Source organism: Netta rufina (assembly GCF_964035555.1).
Source record: "Netta rufina genome assembly, chromosome: 5".
NCBI classification, from domain to species: domain Eukaryota; kingdom Metazoa; phylum Chordata; class Aves; order Anseriformes; family Anatidae; genus Netta; species Netta rufina.
The window spans coordinates 1798807-1817857 of NC_140128.1; the positions used below are offsets into that span (position 1 = coordinate 1798807).

Sequence of the window (19051 nt, forward strand, 5' to 3'; positions counted from 1 at the left end):
TGATTATAAAAAAAATTTACTGAACAGAACCTTTTTCTGTTTTGTGTCCATATTTGATATTTTTCCTGGAAAACTATTATTTCAAGATTACATAGTATTTTCTGATACCTGTAGTTTGGTAAAGATTCAGAAGGTGGCACTAATTTGTGTGTGGTATTTTAGCTGTATTTCTTCAAGTACTTGCACTGTTTACCAGCATTACTTATGTCAGGACTCCCACAGAAATAAACAGTAGATATTGATTTGAGGATGGTTAAATGTGAGTGATCTGTCCTTCTTTTGGAACAGAAACTCTAGCTTTGCTTTTGCCCCTATGTTTTTATGAGGCCCAAATACCAGAAATATAATACCACGATAGCGTAATTAACTTTCAGGCTGACAATGAACTACGAGATGAAGTGCTGCTTAGCTGACAAAATGACCAGCTGATGATCTACTGGTGTGAATTCAGTGTGTAGGACAACAAAGATTTAGTGTAATGTAAGACTAAAGCAATATAAATGTGTTACAGTATTTAGAGAGACATATGTTGTTTGTTACCGTAAGATTGATGGATGATTTTCAAAATGAAAACATTCTACATATCATGTGTTTTCTTCAGAATATCAAGCAGTTCATGAGATGAAAAGCAATTACATGTGGACCTGCAAGTGGAAGCAAGTTTCCATATATGTATATTTTAATCCTGGCTGAACAGAATCTTTGAAAAAAAAAATAAAATACAAAAATACCGTTAAATCCATTCATGTAATAAATTTGAGGAGATTCATTCAGCACTAGTAGTATAATTCCCTGATTGAATAATGTATTTTTTTCACTGTTAATTTTGATGACATGGCAACAAATTAATGCTGGGGGTGAGAGCCAAAAGCATCTACATGACCTTCTCTGTTGTGCTGACATCAACTTTATGTACGTATTTTCCCTAGCTCAACCAGTACATTAAAAGAAAGTTAAGGAGGATATGCATGTTTAAGTTGCATAAAACATTACTTGAAAAAACAACATTAATTAAATACAAATGCTGTGAGGATAGATAGTGGCTCAAATGATCTTATAAAATTGCCTGAGAAAGAAGGATGGATAGTACTGAAGATCAAATTTATTTTTTATTACTGTTCTGTATTTGTGGTCTTCCAGTGTTTCAGGAAATTCATTACGTCTGTTGTTTAAAGTAACAGAAGTGTTTGTTACATCCATATGAAAGATATTTTCTCTGTCTTTGCAGGTGGACTCAAGTGTCAACTCACCTGGTCCGATTGCTTCTAAATGAGCTACCATTTTGTATTCAAGGCAAGAGAAAAAAGATCCTATTCAATACTTGCCACTTATTTCTTCAGAAGAAATTGTTAGCAGGGTGCTCGCTTTTTTGATTTAGCATAACTTCATTCATTGCAGAAGCTGAAGAACTTCACTACCCAATTGTGAATTCTTTTGCTGAATGTAAGCTTCTCAGTAACCTTTTGTCTAATGCAGCAGTAAGCTCTCCATTAGCACTTATCTATGTATATTACATACTAGAGAGCAAAAATCAACTCAGTTATAAAAAAAAAAAATCTATTGATAGAATTATCCATATGCTAGGTTTTCTGCCTAATAGTTCTCTATCATACTAGTCAGCAGAATTTGCCATCTAATAAGGCTGACTACAGGTTCTCATTTATTTTTGCATGTGTGGTGGTTGTTTTTTTATTTTATTTCTTCTTATCGATCTTCGTCAAATGCCTCAGAACAATAAGTTTATTTCTTGTTATTAGCTTTTATCACATGTCTCAAAACAATCATATGAGAGGTTACATGGGCATGTTAGACCGTGCTGCTGGCTTTGGGAAAGGTGTTTATGCACTGTGTTTAGATTCTATTATTATGCTATTTGTTATTATGTTAGCCTATTAAAAGAGGAAAGAAAGAACCTAATAAGACATTTACAATAAATCATATTCTTCCCTGGGACATTTGTCATACCACAAAGTTGTCCATAAGGACTAAAGCACCCATGACTGCCTTTGACTAGAGCAAATACTAGTTTAGATTAGCTTTGCTGCTGACAGAACATCTGGACTGTACAGACTCTTCATTTGCTTTTCAAGACTGAACAGACTGGAAAACAAAAACAAAAACAAAAACAAAAAACGAGGACAAATCATGGAGGTAGGAAACGAAGGTGGGGAAAATAATTAAAATTCAGTTAATAAATCCAGTATCTCTAGTGTTTCAAGGCTACAGCAAGAACTCAGAAGTTTTAATGTTTTATGGTGTTTTGACATTTTGCACCCAAGATGTCATCTTGTTCTTGTATGTTCTGACAAATTAAATACTTTGCAACATTTTTTTTATTATTATTTTTTTCCAAGCTAAGTGTAATACGGAGCAGCAGGATGGCTTGCTTTGAATGCTTATAGTACATAAATTTCATATACAGAAAAAACATTCACATTACAACTAAAATTTATTTGCAGTCTTCCAAAGATCACCATTCTTTCTCAGGCCTGAAACAGCATTAATTTGAAAGTTAGTGGTTTCGTTTTTTTTTTTTTTGTGTGTGTGTGTGTGTTTTTTTTTTTATGTTTTGGTTTTTGTTTTTCATGCTCACTTGTTCTCACAGTAATCACAGTCAATGTTAATATTGAGTAAGAAAGGCCATTCACTGGTACCAAGCACAAGATGTTATACAACTTGGCACATATTCTAACAATTTGGATGTTAGTCCCATCAGGCAACTCCTTTTAAAAGAAAAGAATAATGCAGCAGCCTGTGAGGCCCCCCAGTGCTGTTATATGCTCTGAGAATTCTTACTGCAGCAGACTTTTCACGGGATTTAAGCAAAAGGAACTTGAGCAAAGTTCCTGGATTACATTCAGGCATATGCAGGACATACAGCTGTTGTGGTCAAAATGAAATAACTGAGTTTCTTAAACTTCTGCATGCGTACAGCAGAGAACTATATGTATATAAACAGAAACCGCAAGCTTGCTATTTGTACATAAAGAACTTACAAATTTTACTGGACAATACCCATATACCCTATGGTATATGCAAAATACTTACTACTTGAGGAAATTAAACTTGTCTGTTTAAATGGTAGTATCTTATTTTTTTAAACTATGTGAATCTTTTTGCTTCTATTCATTGTCTTCATGGCTACCTACAATGACCTGCTTTCTCAGAGATGACTTTTAAGATTTTTTAGGATGTCCTTTGTATGTGAAGTGAGATGCAGTTTTTATCCACTGACTTAAGATACTGGACTGAAAAAAAAATAATTTGACACACTGAATATACACTGTCATTAGTTCCCTGACTTTAATCATTGAAGTTATTTTGAAAAATATTCCATTGTATTCAATTATGTGAAAAACGCACAGATGACAGTATATTAGTTCTTTAACTTCATTCTCATTTCAGTGAATTTAGAAAGTGCATGGCTATGTAATGCCATTATAAATAAGGAAATTGCAAGGAACTTTAAGACTGTACTATGCTATCAAAAATAGTATTGGTATAAACAATTTATGTCACTGTTAAAAACACATTGCTATTTCAAACCTGAGTGTTAATGGTAGTTCTGTTACACCTTGTGTAGCTAATTTTAGTCTCAAATAAATTGGACTCCTCAACAATCTATTATTTGTAGAGTGACAGCCACAGATATCAAGTTCTTCATTGTTTTTGATGCAGTTTTCACATATTTTATCCAATTTCACAGAGAATTTTTTTTCCTTTTCCAATACCTAGATGTCTGGTATTAAATATAATCAACTTTGATTTTTGTTAAAATCTTCAGTGCTGCTTAATGTCCCTTATGTGTCACAGAAAATACTACTGTGGATACTACATCCAAGTTATCCAACCATTTTACCTGATTATGTGTAAATCTACAACTGTGAACATAATTCTGATCTGGCAGCTCTTTTAAAAGAATATTATTCTACTTCTATATGAAACATAATCATGAAATGTTGGTTGATATATAATTTGTTAGCTGCTAGCTTACTAGTTACCTTCACCTATAAAACCTGATTGGTATGGGAATTGGTTCACAATGCTATGTATTAAAAAGACTTCTCAACTACCTGATGCTCACATCTCAATCTAATTTGTCCTCCCTAATAATACTTCTCTTAAAAAAAAAAAAGGAAAAAAAGAACACATAAAATACACCTCGTAATGTCACAGTTTGGTCACAGACTACTTAGATACAGAGATGAAAAGGAGTGTCTCTTTACACAGCTTTAATGTTGTATCTCTACAGAAGCCAACTTCAAGACTGAGTTGTAAAGGGCTAGTAAGCAAGTTTACTCGTTTGTTCCCAAGAATATTCCACTGATGTGCACAGATGTTTTCTAGTGTAATTAGGGTTACGCACATGTTTCTGAGGCTAGGTTTAGGATTCTAACTTAGAACTAGTTGTCTGGCAAAAGAAAGAAGATGTCTGTGGTTAAATGACCCTACTAATGTAATGTCAGTATAAAAATAATTCAATACTGGTCTGGCAAAGTGAAGTTAATGTTAATTAGTTATGTTTAATGTTAATTAATGGATTAATTTCATTTCCCCTGCCAGTATCTTTTCAGTGGTGTTGTCACAGGATTATGACTGCAACAATACAATATCTGTTATGTAGATACAAATTCATACCTTGCTTATCTCCACTGCCAATGTGGTATAAATAAGAATCACATATTACTACCTGGTGTATATTCAGCTTCTCTCTGTGGCTCTAATACTACGTCCGTCCGTCCATCCGTGTGTTGTGTCGTTCCCCCCCCCCCCCCAAACTTGCTACATGACTTGTTTATTCAGGTACAATAAATGATCTCAGATGTTTATAAATACCTGAAGTGTGGCAGACAAAGGGATGTGGCCAACTTATCTTCAGTGGTCTGTGGGGACAGGACAAGGGGCAATGGCAGGAAGGATCACAGGAAGTTCCGCACCAACATGCGAAAGAAGTTCTACACAGTGAGGGTGACGGAGCACTGGGACAGGCTGCCCAGGGAGGTTGTGGAGTCTCCCTTCTCTGGAAATATTCAAGACCTGTCTGGATTCCTAGGTGGGCAACCTGCATTAGGGAAACTGCTTTGGTAAGTGGGTTGTACCCGATGATCTCTGGAGGTCCCTTCCAACCCCTACAATTCTGTGATTCTGTTACACTTTGCTTAAAGGTAAGAGCATTAACAATCAGCTTCAAAGCCAAAAAGTTACTTCAGCTTTCAGAACTTGAAATAACCTGCTTAGCATGTTATTTCTATGCATGGTTCTACTTATTGCTAGTAAATGAGTATTAAAATATATAATATCCCAGAATTGATATACTAATACAAATAAAAGCCTGGCCCTTACCTAGCATGATGCAGTGTGTGTTTTGAATTACAGACTGGTTGATCTTTGTGATTAAGAAGCAGAGGACAGTTTGCTGCATCAGCGCTTGGTCCCTGGGATAACGGTACGATGGTTGAGTAGAAGAGCAGAAATTCTCCACACCTGGTGAAACTTCTCACTTCAGAAACCAAGGCAAGAAAGATCTTACCATCAAACATCTGGAAAACAGGCAATGTGAGATTTCATATTGCTTTGCTTACAGCTGTAACAGTGGTTGTACGGTGCATCTTCTTGTTTTTGCTATCTTAAAAGAAATAAATCTCCTTCCCTTCTAACTGCCTTTCAAAGGAAAGGGCATGGGATTTTTCTTCTACCAGATTTAATCATAAAGACATTGAGGGATACAGCAAACCGATGTGACACTTGTCAATAACATAATACTGAAAATGCCTTCTATGTGGATTATTGGATTGAGGATGCATAAATGAAATTTCTTAAACCCTTCGTGCAGATGGGCAAGGTCTTTTGATCAAAGTCTATTCAGTAATTGTACCCCAGAGAACAAGATGACTTCCTCTTTCTGCTTATTGCTTTTTCCACACAGTGAAAATTTAAACAGAGATAGTGACATAAACCAGTTGCTCAATCAAAACAGGGGCACAACAGGATGTTTTGCGTACCTTCTGATGACAGAGGAGGCAGTGTATCCTCAAGCTGTTAGTTAAGGAGCAACCCTAGAAGTTACTGTTTGTTACATCCTTACATTTTCTTCAGGCTCCTGCATGCTGCCAAGTCACTGCAAAGAAGCTGGAAAACTACATCTGAGGAGTCCTCTCTGGTGAAGTGAGGCACCGAGGACAGAAAGAGAAGTTATAAATATAAACTAAAACCTATCCTCTGCTCCATCATGAGTGTTAGGCTACAAAGTGTGAGACTGTTCTCCGAGAGCAACTTAGTGTAGTTGGCTTCTGAATGCCTTGAAAGTCAAAAATTTCATTTGGGAACATTCAACACATGTCTCAGTTCTTACAGAGTTCTGAGTAAGAAAACTGAGTACTTACAGAAATACTAAGCATGAGCCATCTGAACTGAAGATTACTTTCCCCTAAGTGAAGAATGAAAACTTTTTTTTTATTTTTTTTATTTTTTATTTTTTATTTCTTGCCACACGTTTGTCAAGTTTTACAGACAAGACATTCCAGCTCTAGGAACAGAAATGGTTTCACCTTTGTCATTCATTATAGTTTAATCAGGCACTTGCCATGTACCCCTCTCCAGTGAGTTAAATATGATTTCTCAGCTGAGTTCCTAAGTTCCAATCACACACACACACTTTGGCAAGGCAGATGAGAATAAGAATTTGTTATTATTTTGTCTTCAGCTGCATTGCTTTTATGCAGTAAGACAACATTGCCATGAGCTAAAAGCACAGTAAATGTTTCCTTCTGAGATCGTTGAAAAATTATTTAGATTTTTCTACTGGACAATCAGTTATAATCTCCTATAAATATGGAACAAATGAAGAAATAATTATTTAAATCTGTTTGCCATTTACAGCATCTATTTATCTAGTTTGTAACAGCCCTGTGCATTTTTAGGGAATCCTGAGTCTTTCATTCATACATTTATTCTTTTTCCTTTTACCATTTTTCTGCCTTGCTGTGTTCTCTAATGAGTGTCTCTAAGAAATGGCTATTACTGCTGTTAGGTAATGGAAAAACTTTTTGCTCTTGAGCACAGTTGCTTCTGCATCCTATTACCATTTTTCCTTTTCCAGGCAATGAACGCCACATGAGCTTCATTTTCTAATCCAGAGAAAGATGCTGCAGCCAAATTACTCTGGATTAGAAACACTGAGAAGATTTCCTTTTTCATCACAGTCTCTACACATAGCAGGGAAACAGACTTTACTTAACATTGAAAACAGATTTCATTGCATAACTGTGTAACAGGCCTAATTAGTCTTATCCTTGCAACTACAGAAACAGAAATACATTCTCAAAGCTTAGACATATGCTTTCTATTTAGTACTGATTCACTTGAAAAGAAATCCCTCCTATCATATTTGCATATATTTAGATGTTCTATTTGTTTAAAAATTATGCCCAATGCTTCCTGTCTTAGTTCATAACACTAAAAAAATAAAAAGTGCCCAGTCACCAAAACAAATCGCTAGAATTATTCATGTGTTAAACAACATCAATTAGGATGAATATTTTTTCACAGAGTCAAAATTCATATAAGGTTGCCAAAGTAAATGGCTTCATTTTCAAAGTTTCTCAGTTCAGTTTTCTTCAGAAGGACCTGGAGTTGTTAAGAAAATTCTGACAACAAACAGCTAATTTTGGCCCCGAACTTCACATACATTAACTGAAACCCAGTCTACTAAAGGAATGACCCAGATGAGTTCCCCATGTTCCATCAGTTCTCTTGGAAATTCCTACAACTACAAACTAAGAAAATTGCATTAGCTTCACAGCCCTGCCTGTAGCCAGTGTTAACTGTGTTTCTTTTGGATTCGAGTGACCTGACATTCAAAACTGCCAGTGATGTGCACATCCATTCAAAATTACTATGATTAGCAGCACTTATGCCTTACAGAAATTCAAACCAAAATTAAACATGTAACTATATAAACTCTGGAATCTGCCTGCAACCTAGTTATCAGTAACCAAATGTATTTCATATCCACATTCATCTTCATATTCATATTGTCACATCAAGAATAACAGGAATTTTGGTAATTTATATCCTGGTATTTTTTGTTTTCCCTCAGTTGCAATATTTATAGCATTCAGAACAATTTTGTCATTATTTATTTCATTTATGAATATTACATTATCATTTAACTGTCATTATCAGTATGAACTGCAAATAAGTCATCACCTACATAGTGATCCTTGCAGAATACAATTAAAAGTACAAATCGTTACAGAGTAGCTTGAAACTCTTGAGGTGATACAACAGACCTAAGTAAACTGAGATTAAGGTGGAGAAACTATATTTCTAGTGTAGATAAGACATATGCAAAGCAGTAATCCTGTTTTCTGACATGTCTGTTTTTCTACAGTTGCAGGACTTTCTTGCTAGCACTGAGATTAAACAGAAATACTTAATAAGCAAATCTTACTATGCATTCAAATGCAAGAACCACTCTCCCCCTTTTTAAACCAAGATCTCTTTTTTTCTTGTTTTCTGCTTTTGATAGGAACAAGTTAATTCACAAGCACAATTCACCACTTTCAGTGCATAACAATGTCAGTATGTGAACAGGCTTGATAAATCCAAGTGGTTCTCTTTGATTTGAGTGTGACAGGAATTTCTGAGATTTTCTGTATTATGTAGCATGCAACTCCTATATTTTGTGCTGCAAAGTCTTATAGCCCAGGAACGGTTTTCTGCAGCATTTTGGAAAAGTACTAATAGTATTCAAGTTGATATTTAAAACAGAGTTAAGAGAGAATAAAACTAGTAATTGCCACACTTACATAGAGCTGTCAAACACAAACAGTGATCACTGGGGGTATTTGTATTTGTATCAGTAATTCTTTTTGGAAGCATTTAAACTTGGCGTTGCTATCATCACCGAATGTGTTTATGTCAACTACTGCAATAGTTTTTCGGAAGCCATACATTACTTCATTTAATTATTAACAAATTGGCATAATTAATGGGTCCTACTAATAATATACCATCTCAGGTATGTGAATGATATCCAGTTACTAGCAGTGATGCAGTTCAATTAATGGTGGCAAATACTAGAAACTTTTTAATTCCAAAAGGCATACTAGCATTCCTAGAAAAGGAGGTACCTTCAGTATTGAAACAAAGCAAGAGTGCACTGTGTTGAGATAAAATAGTGCGATCACGTTAACTTTAAGCAACTCTGAACTTACACAGCATAACAGAAAAATCATTTGAGCAGTCTTTCCAGTTCATTCTCAGAAATAAACAAGCTAAACTGCAGATTATTCTAGATCTGCTTATCACATCTCTTCTGCTGTTTAGTGTACCAAAATTACTTGGAAATCAGACTGGCCTTTTCCCTTTAGAAGATGATGACTTTATGTCCAAGTCCTTGCAATGATAAACTGTCACATTTGCCTTCTCATACATACATTTACTCTAGTAGGCCTGTAACCAGTAACATTTTCGGATACCCAAATGGATTTATTTCTCCCTGCTTTCAAGTTATTATGAAAAGCAAAGTAATTCCAAGCAGTACCAAAGCTTGGTATTCTTGGAGGGCTGGCTATGTGTTTACATTTATAAATGTAGTAAAAAATTAGCAATGATCAGTAATTTGCAAAGAACAAAATGAAATCAAGTGACTTTGCAAGGCACCCAGGCTGCAATTGATCATCGCTCTGTCTTTACAAAGGAGTAAACATCATCAGTAGTCTTGTGCATCATGTACCACAGAGCCACTCTGTGTGTGGAAGGCACCTTGAAGGCACCACTTAGCAAATGGAACAATGTGCAAAGGAAAATGCCTTGAACCCCTTCTTCCAAAGAATCCATGCTGGCACCAACCCCATGTCAGCCTGCCAGGCTCAGCTCCCACTAGCATGCCTGTTACACTGCAGTCTTCTATTGCACTTAGGAGCCCCAGAAATAATGCAAACTACTTACAGCTGTTTCGATGGGGCATCCTACTGAACAGATCTTGTTGTGCTAACAAATTCGACTACAAATGCAGAACTTTTACACCATCAGTAACTTTTATTGTATTTTCTGTCTTGAGAGAGCTGAATAGATGACCCAGCACGTGTCTTCCACTTTTAATTTCTCTATTTGTACCTCTCACTGGATATAGTGGGATCAAAACTAAACTTCTATGAACTAAGTCAACCTTGAATATTTCTAATCCCGAACAGCACTGTAAGGTCTCTGACTTTTGTCTCTGTAAGGGTCACTGCAGAGAGGAGTTTTCTAAAATGTCTGGATCTAAGTTTCAGTGACAAAGGTAATGTATTTAGAGGCTTAAGAGCCAGTGGGTTCTGATAAGTAACAGCCCATACAATTCTTGCTTTACAAAAACTTGCTTTAAAAGCACTTAGTGTTTTCTCCAATTGGAACAAAAATTGTACAAAAATTTCATTCTGTCCCAGCATTCTTAAAAGCCAAGTTCCTTATAAGCCTCAGAGATTTTCTGCCACAGATGGGTGTGAGCCACATACATTCATCCTTATTCTCACCTGTTCTCAGTTTAGAAAATTTCAAGGTTTTTAGCAGATGAGACTGTTAACTTTTCTTTGTCCTCCACTATCAATTATCAAGCTAATTGTTCGCACAGAAAGGTATCTAACCTTCAGGTTTTGAGTGCCCAGGTCTGGAGCTGGAGCCCCTGTGCACTGATTTATTTCTCTGTTACAGATCAGATACTGCTGGTGTCATTTATTAATGAAGTCCATATGAATAATAGCTGCTTTCCTCACCTTTTTAAAATTACAGACGTGACCCAGAACATCTCTTATATTTATCCTAAGAATTGAGAACTTTTTTACTTAAAAAAGTAATAAAAAAGAGAGCATTGGAGGCTGTGCACCCTTACACAACATTTTCTTCTATTACTACACTTGAATCTAACCTCAGCTTTAGGTCTGGTCATGTCAGTTAGGCAAGCAGTATCAAACTATGCTTTATTTTGAAACAAACATTGTTCTCCAGTCTTCTTTTACTTTGCACCGATTTCATGTTCCTCTTGCCTCACCTACTTCACAGCTAAATTTATTCTGTTTCTCATGAACTGTGCTGTTCTTTGTCATCTCATGAGATTCAGCTGAACCATAAGAACTGTTACATCAACAGAACTGCTAATAAATAAGGCAGCCTGTACATCAAATGAAGCACAAATCATGTCAGTAGTGCTAAGGAGATACAACAGCAGTATGACATTACCGAGAATGTTCCATGCTTTCTTCACTTAAATACAGACTAATTTGGGCAGAGTTTATGAATAGCTACGTCTCCCACTTCCCACTGTGAGAAACTAAGTTTTGTTTTTGCAGTAGAAAACTTCTGTATTCAAAGGCAGTTGTGTAGTCATAACAAAGAGAAATGCCAAGTAGATAAGTGGACTGTAAAAAGCCTCACTGTTCCAAAATAAGATAGACGACTGAGAAAACCAGGATGATCAGTGCAAAAACAGAAAAAAAAAAAAAAAAAAAAAAGATCACAAGCAAAAATGAGAAATTAAAAGGTTGATTGAAAAATTGTACATATATGGTATAGAGGAACGTCGAGTAGCTTGTGAACCTGTAGTACTCAGCCACTGAGGAAACAGGGGAGGTGATCAGGTGTCAGGGAATAGGGAATAAAAGGTTATGATATGTATATGATATGATATAAAGGTTGTGATATCCTAATTGGCAGGATGCCCGCCATTGCAATTGCAAATAAAATAGCTTCACAGAAGATCCTGTCTGAATAAAATTATTGAGATTTTTCTCACACTACCATCAACAATTAGGTAACAGGTAATATATACTGAGGAGGAAGTCCTTTCAAGAACAAAAGTACCAGCAAGAAGGTGTTTGATATTAGGTTTAATTTAAACAAGAAACAAGACTCAGTTCACTATCTATTCATAATTTCTGATTTAGGGATTTTAGAGTGCCAATAGAAGTATATTATGAGTGCTGCAGAACATCTACTGACTCTGCTTAATTTCAGTGCATTGCACAGTACTACAGCCTCCATCAATGATGCCAAAGACTTCAAACTGACATTTGAAATATAGTGTCACCACGTCATATCCCTTTACATATTTTGATCTAAGCCAGAAGAGCCTTCTGCAGAATGTCTTGCACAGTATTAGTTTCTAATACAAACTTTTAACTGAGAGATTTTTTTGAATCATTATGAAACTACACTTCATATAATACTCTATGGCTGTACTTACTATGAAGAAAAGTATCATACAATCACGATAATTGGAAACCATCACAATACATTTCAATTAGAATTTAAGAACAGAAAATGCTAGTTTTTTTTATTAAGCAACCAAGATGCAGCTTCTACAATTGGAAAATCTTCCAGAGCTCAGTATCTGGGTAATGCAGATGCCAAGTTAGCCTTCTAAGTTGCAACACTGATGGAAAGTAGTTGAAAGGGAATTGTATTTACAATTCTCACCATAGTGAATAAGAACAGGCACTGCAAATTTTGTTTAAGCAGCTTATTTGTGGCTGCAGTGCTACAGTGATAGCTATTTTTATTTTTCTAAACTTTAAGTAATGGTCTGAAAAGACTAGCTAGGTAAGAATTTTGAATGCACTTTAAAAATGTATAAAGCAATATAATGGTTGTCAGCTACTTTGACAGCACAGAGACCAAAATGTTACTGAACAACTAGAGATATCAAACACTGAGACAGCAGATTGTAACTCCACTAGTCATCTGATCTTTCAAGAGGGACTACAATTTTATTGTCACTGGCAATTGTGGCATGAAATGGATCGTTAGAGTCAAGTGGCTTTCTCATCTAGTTCCTACACAGTAAGAATTTACTTCAAGTGATGATAATCATCAAGTGGCGACCAAGACAGGAATTTAATTTTTAAGTCTGTTAATACTGAAGTTCAAACCAAAGATCTAATAAAAAAATGCCTCAAGCCTTCTCATCACAGAGACTCACTGCAGATACATTTGTTCATATGTGTTTATTAAATAAAATTCCTTCTTTAGTTGCAATGATTACAGATACTGGATACCAATTTAGGGCTTACAGTATCTTGCTCTTGGACCTAATCCCTTCATTATTATGACAAGCAAATTGAGAAGTATCACTGTGAACGTCATGGTGCTGGTAGAGAGCCAGTAAAAAATGGCAATCTGTACCTCCACACAGTACAAAAAACAGACAAATACGTGTGATGAAAGGTGGTGTTACACACAGTCCATGATACACAATTCTACTTTGCAAAAGTAATGTCATAAGTCAATAAGCATTTTCTTTTTGCTTATTATCTACATGAAATCTCAAATTACTGATGTCATTCATAGATCTCAAGTTTTATACTATAGGCATACTTCTCATCAGGTAAGTTCTGAGAACCTGGCCATAATCTTAAGGCAACTTGGCTGCTTCTGCAGCTTTACCAATAACTGCATTCATATAACAACAGGCATTTTCTGTTGTACAGTTTTTTTCGGTGGATCAATGATTTCTGAAATAACTGCTCTAATTCTTCTTGACATTAAAGACGAAAGCATCTTACTCAGCATTTTGACAAATCTTCTTCCTTCAAACTAATATGGCATACAGTGAAAAGTAGTACCAGTCCATTCAGCCAGTGTGAAAATGTACTCAAACTTCATAGAAGCTTTTGATGGTGGAACTTTACATTTTGTTATACCGAGAGTACTTGAGCTTTTATACTAAATATTTGATCACATAAGACATAAGATGATTAAAGCACTTCACTGGAAGGGTATTTCAGAAAAAGCTTTTCATCCAGTAATCATTTATGACTGTCCATTTATGACTTTGTTCCTTCCGGAATTACTTACACCCAGAGTACTTTCTCAATAATTTATTTCCATTTGTTTTTCTGTTGAAGAGAGGACATGACCTTGACAGAAAATAAGGTTCTCAGCTATCCCATCAGAATGGTCTACTCTAAGTATGGTAAACACTATTTGTTCCCTGGTCTGATCCTGTTGAGAGTTTCATTACTATGTAATTCCTCCTTTCACTCTTACTGTATACAGGAGATATTTTGGACTTTCTCAGTTAATAAACAGGATGTTCAAACAAGATGGAGTAGTTTGGTGACTGCAGGTCCTCAGGAACCTTTTGTGCAATATCACATTTCTTGGGTTGATCTGGAAGCAGATGAGGTGCACAGGACCTCTATCAGACTAAAGGCTAGGTAGTAAGTAGTTCTGGGCCACCTGAGACTGTGGAACAGATACTCAGATCTTTAGGTCTCCTCTGCACCTTCTTTCTGTGGTCAGGTAACAGACTTTTAAATCATTTTGGACTGTATGTTTGTATTCCTGAGCTAACACAAAAGATTAAGAAGTAATAATTTCAACTTGCACTTGGGATGTCCAGATAAGCAAAGTTAATCCTTTTTCCCACCTCTCTTCCACTCTCTGTTCATTAGGCTGCTGTTATAAATGTTTAAAACCCCAATATCCACTTCCAATTCTGTTGCCTTTTTTTAGATTAAATTATTTACAGATCCTCTTCACCAAGAGAAGTCCTCCCATTCTCTTGTTTCATCCATTTCAATAGCTGTGCACCATAAATGATGACCAAGACTCATGCTTTGTTTTTTTAGTAGCAAGGAATAAAAACCATGGTAGTCCCATAGTTTTCCGCTAGACAACTGGAGAAGTATAGGACTAATTATTGTAAGAATGTTAAAAATTAACAAAAGGAAACATTTAGAAATGACTTTGTGTATGTAAAAAGGTGATCACAATAATATACATTAAATGTATGCCTTAATAAAATTCTTTATCAACAATTAAAGTTTTTGCAGTGTAAATAACATCCTCAAGAAAATAGTTTACTAATTAATGTGAATCTTTTGGGATCCGTTCATGTAAGCTGGTCTGTTCAGTGATGCAACATATTTGGATTTTAAACACCTGAACAGAAAAGGAGAATCGTTCACTTACTTGCCCTTCATCTACTTTTTGTGTGATGACGCCATCAGTTGACACATTTCTGGCATCTCAGCTGCGTCTGGAGCTTGGAGTCCAGCAATAAGAAAGATGTCACTCCTCAGAGTAGTCTGCTGCTTGGACCACAGCCTCTTGTTGTGGCCCCTCACCCTCATGTGGTCCTACAGGGCAGAGAAGATGTGAAACACCCTCTGGTAACTCAATGTGCCATGCTTAAACTTTAAAAAGTTGAAATCAGTCTTCAATGTGTGAAAATTGCTTTTATCATCAAACACAAGGTAAAGGCAGACCTACCAAATAACAGATTCTAGTCACATCTCACAAAGTGTTTCTGAGTAAGGAAGGGCCTCAAAGAAAGTCTTTTATTTAGCTGTTGTACTGGTGGCTCAAAGGGATGAGGCAAGATTCAATCTAAGCCTGCCCTAAAACTGTCTCCCTGATTCCCTCAGGTCTACATCTTGTTAGATACTTGCACAGTTCACAGCCTGGCACTGTGCCATAGCACTTCTCACAAAACAGCAATACCTCCAATGTCAAGAAAATGTCCTACAAAGGTCAAGAAACTGCCAAACCCTGTATACAATTACTCATTTATCCTTATAAACACAATTTCCTGTTAATAGGTCAAGGTAGTTTTGTAGACATATCCATGCGTACCTTAGGCATACCTAAATTCAGGTTTTCTCGTTCACACACTTTTAACTTATTCCAAATGTTGTAACATACAGACTGTGACATCAGGGCAGGGATGAGAAAGCAAAGAAAAGAGAGCACAGCTATACTGTAGGTAACTGCATAGAGTAACAACAGTCAGAAGCTTAAAAACCCTTCAGTATGAGTAATTGATTATTAAGTAAATGATTATTCTGAAGATGTAAATAACATTAAGTCAAGACATGTTACTAACACAAATCACGTGCAGAGTTTAGTAATGAACAGCACTCTTCCTTGTGGAAGGCATCTCTTGTGAGTCAGATGTATTTGCAAGCACTGGGAAAAAAAGAAAAAAAAAAAAAAGGATGAGAAATAGCACACCTGCTTACTTTGTGTGATCTCTCCCAAAAGGACTACCACCTATTTTTTTCTAATTTTTTTCTTCCATCACCAATTATTTAGAAATTTCAAAGCTGTTAGTGAATGACAGTTTGAAAAATATTACTTTGATAACACTAAATAATTTATTTCAACCTTTCCAATGAAAACTAATCTTCCAGCAAGTGATCTGCTTATTTGATTGTGATCCAGTTAGCTGTTAAACTGCATATTCTAGATGTAATGTATTACAACTGGATACTTAGTAAATTTCTTGTGTCCTTTCTCTATATAGGCCAGGTTTCAAGGACAGCTTATCTATCTCACGATTAAAATATGCTACACCTAACTAATTTGAATCATATGACAGACTGCAGAAAACAAGGACACACAAATCAGAGGATCCTTGCAACAGCTCAAGTTTGAGGGACGTAAACTTGAACTGAAAGGGAGTATTCCCACAGGGATCATCTTATCAATCTGTTATTTAACAGATTTGAAATTAAACATTTCAAGGCACTTTCACAAAATGTAGTATTCAGATATGCCAGTAGGAAAACAAAACAAACAAAAAAAACCCAACAACAAACAAACAAACAAACAAACAAAAAACTGCTTGTTTTGTTTTGCTAAAAAAAATCACAGAGACAATTCTGATAATGACAGAGTCAGTTAACTCTCAAAGCGCTCACTAGCATTCAGTTGCCTTTAAGCATACTGCTTCCCCTTCCTATTCAGTTACTTTAGTTATTCAGAGGTGGAGCTCACTTCTCTGGACGCAGACTGCTGTCTGAATAGGGGCTACCACCATCGTCTTGCAAGTGCTGCCAGATCAGCCTTAGTAAAAAAACTGTAGAAACATACTATAAATGATTCTCCCTTATATTAACAGTTCGTGACAACAACAAATGGCTTGTTTATGTCTTGCTTTACAAATGGGATAATCACACAGAAAGAAAACAGGAATTGCCTTTTTCTTACAGAAAATCTTTAACAGCTGGGAAAGTTAGCCATTTATCCCAGCCTTGTGCCTTAACAACATCACTACCTTTATTCAGTGGCAAACATGGTTTATGTTAGAAGTAAAGCTTGGTTCTACAGTAGAAAAATGTAAAACTTGTAAAGGTGAATGCTTCTCTCCTTATTTTCATCAACCAGAACAAATCCATACCCCTATTTTGTTAATCTGTCACCTACCCATTATCATTTTAACAGCCTCTTCGAAGACACTGTTCTATTCTTGAACAGATTAGTTCCTTTTCTTTACTGTACATTCAACAAGCTTTAATTTACTTATTACCTAAGTAAGGATTTCAGCTCGGATCACAACTCAGTAAGATAATCAAAACCTTAAAATTAAGAAAAAAATTAAAGTCTTTCACAGCATAAGATTTCTGCAAGATAAGCATGATAAAAAGAAAAAATATATTCAGGCAGTAGATGGTTTGGATTTTTTTATCTAAATACCTTTCAATTTAAGAAAAAAATGTTCTAACGCGTGGCAAAGATATACATTTTACCCCTTCATAATGTTTCACATACATGCTCTTCTGCACACAGAAATCCTGAAAGTTTCCTGTGCATAATTTAAAAATATAAAATATTTATAAAGAAATACATGCAACAGAAAGGCCTCTGTGTTATGGAAAGAATTTGAAGTGCAGTTGAAGAATACAGACTCAGGTGCTCCTGCAAATTCTCACTGTACATACACATGACAAGTGTCAAGTGGAAGTCTACTCACCATCCTATGTGTAATGTGACACAAAGACAGGCCTAATGACTCAGGTGAAACTAGGAAAATGAATAAAGTAAGGCTTCAGTAAGGCAAAACACATACAAGGGTATAGTACCTCGGTAAGCATCTAAACAGAACACAAAATCTCTGCCAGGATAAGCAGGAAAAAATAGGAAGGAAAATCTCTACACTAAATTAAAAACAAGTCTATAGGTGCAGATTTCACACCATTTTCTGGGACCAACTCATTACAAAAAATTCAGTCATGAAATTCAGATTTGAATTTTATTGTGCGAGCTCAAATACAGCATTCAGGCCTTTTCCAGTGATATTCCAGAACCTTGTACAATATCATAGCTAACTGAAACAACAAGTCATATAGCATGCATCTAACTTTTAGACTACCAAAAACAATTCTTCAACAATGTATAGGATTTGGCAGCTCATCCAATACTCATCACAATTTGAATCCATCACAGCCAGCCAAGAAAGCTACTTCACATACAGCTACATGAAAGTGCAAAGTGAAGTAAGAACAAACATAGGTTTCTGCTCCCCTGTCTGGACGAAGTAGCTAAACAGAGACAAAATGACTTCACAGGCTACCATTCAGATTGTTAGTGAAACTGGACAGCTCATGCAACTGACTTAGAGGGTGAAGGCCCTCCACAAAAGGTCAGTAGTAGCAATGAAAAGACACTTTGCCTCAGCCATACCTGCCACTGAACAGCTACTTTCTCTACCCTGCTCTGCTGGTTGTGCACACATGGAGTTGTTTTTTCTCAATTTTGTAGAATATGGCTGCTCTGACATTTCAGTCCCATCTGCTTCAAGGGCAGCAAACTCAGGTTGATGCTATGTGCTTTGGAAAAGCTCAATTCTGTATGAGACGACCAGTACAGAAATCATATACAGGGTTGGACCTTCTTATCTCATGTAGATGATTGTGAAAAATTGTTATTGATAAGATGTAAACAATTATGCAAACTGCTTGACTTACTTGTTGGTAGAGAAAGTTAAGTCATCTTAAACACTTCTCTAAGCATAACCTGAGCCTAAATAGTACAATAATATAAATTAAAAATGACAATCACAGTAGCCACACTTCAGGAAACACTGTTTTATTCCCAGCCCACAATAGCAAAAGCTTCCCATTATTTGGAACAAGTAAACAAATGAATATCAGTGGATCTTAATCTGTTCTAATTCTCACCATATTAGATTTGATGACTCAGCAAAGTTTAGCACTTTAAACACTTCTATATTAATGTAATACAGATGACAGTTCAGTAGACTCACTGCACTACAAAAACTTAAAAA

The 19051-nt window shown here is 35.8% G+C and overlaps 1 protein-coding gene across 4 annotated transcripts in view; it reads right to left on the minus strand.

The window, feature by feature from the left end:
• Positions 1-19051, minus strand: part of LOC311210022 (uncharacterized protein) — a 180875-nt gene that overhangs the window by 112424 nt on the left and 49400 nt on the right. For all 4 annotated transcript variants that reach the window (XR_014618475.1, XR_014618476.1, XR_014618477.1 and 1 more), the window contains 2 exons: positions 14956-15122; positions 5344-5540 (listed from right to left, as the gene is read on the minus strand). The gene's annotated coding sequence lies outside the window, so the exon portion shown is untranslated. The remainder of the gene's footprint in view (positions 1-5343; positions 5541-14955; positions 15123-19051) is intronic.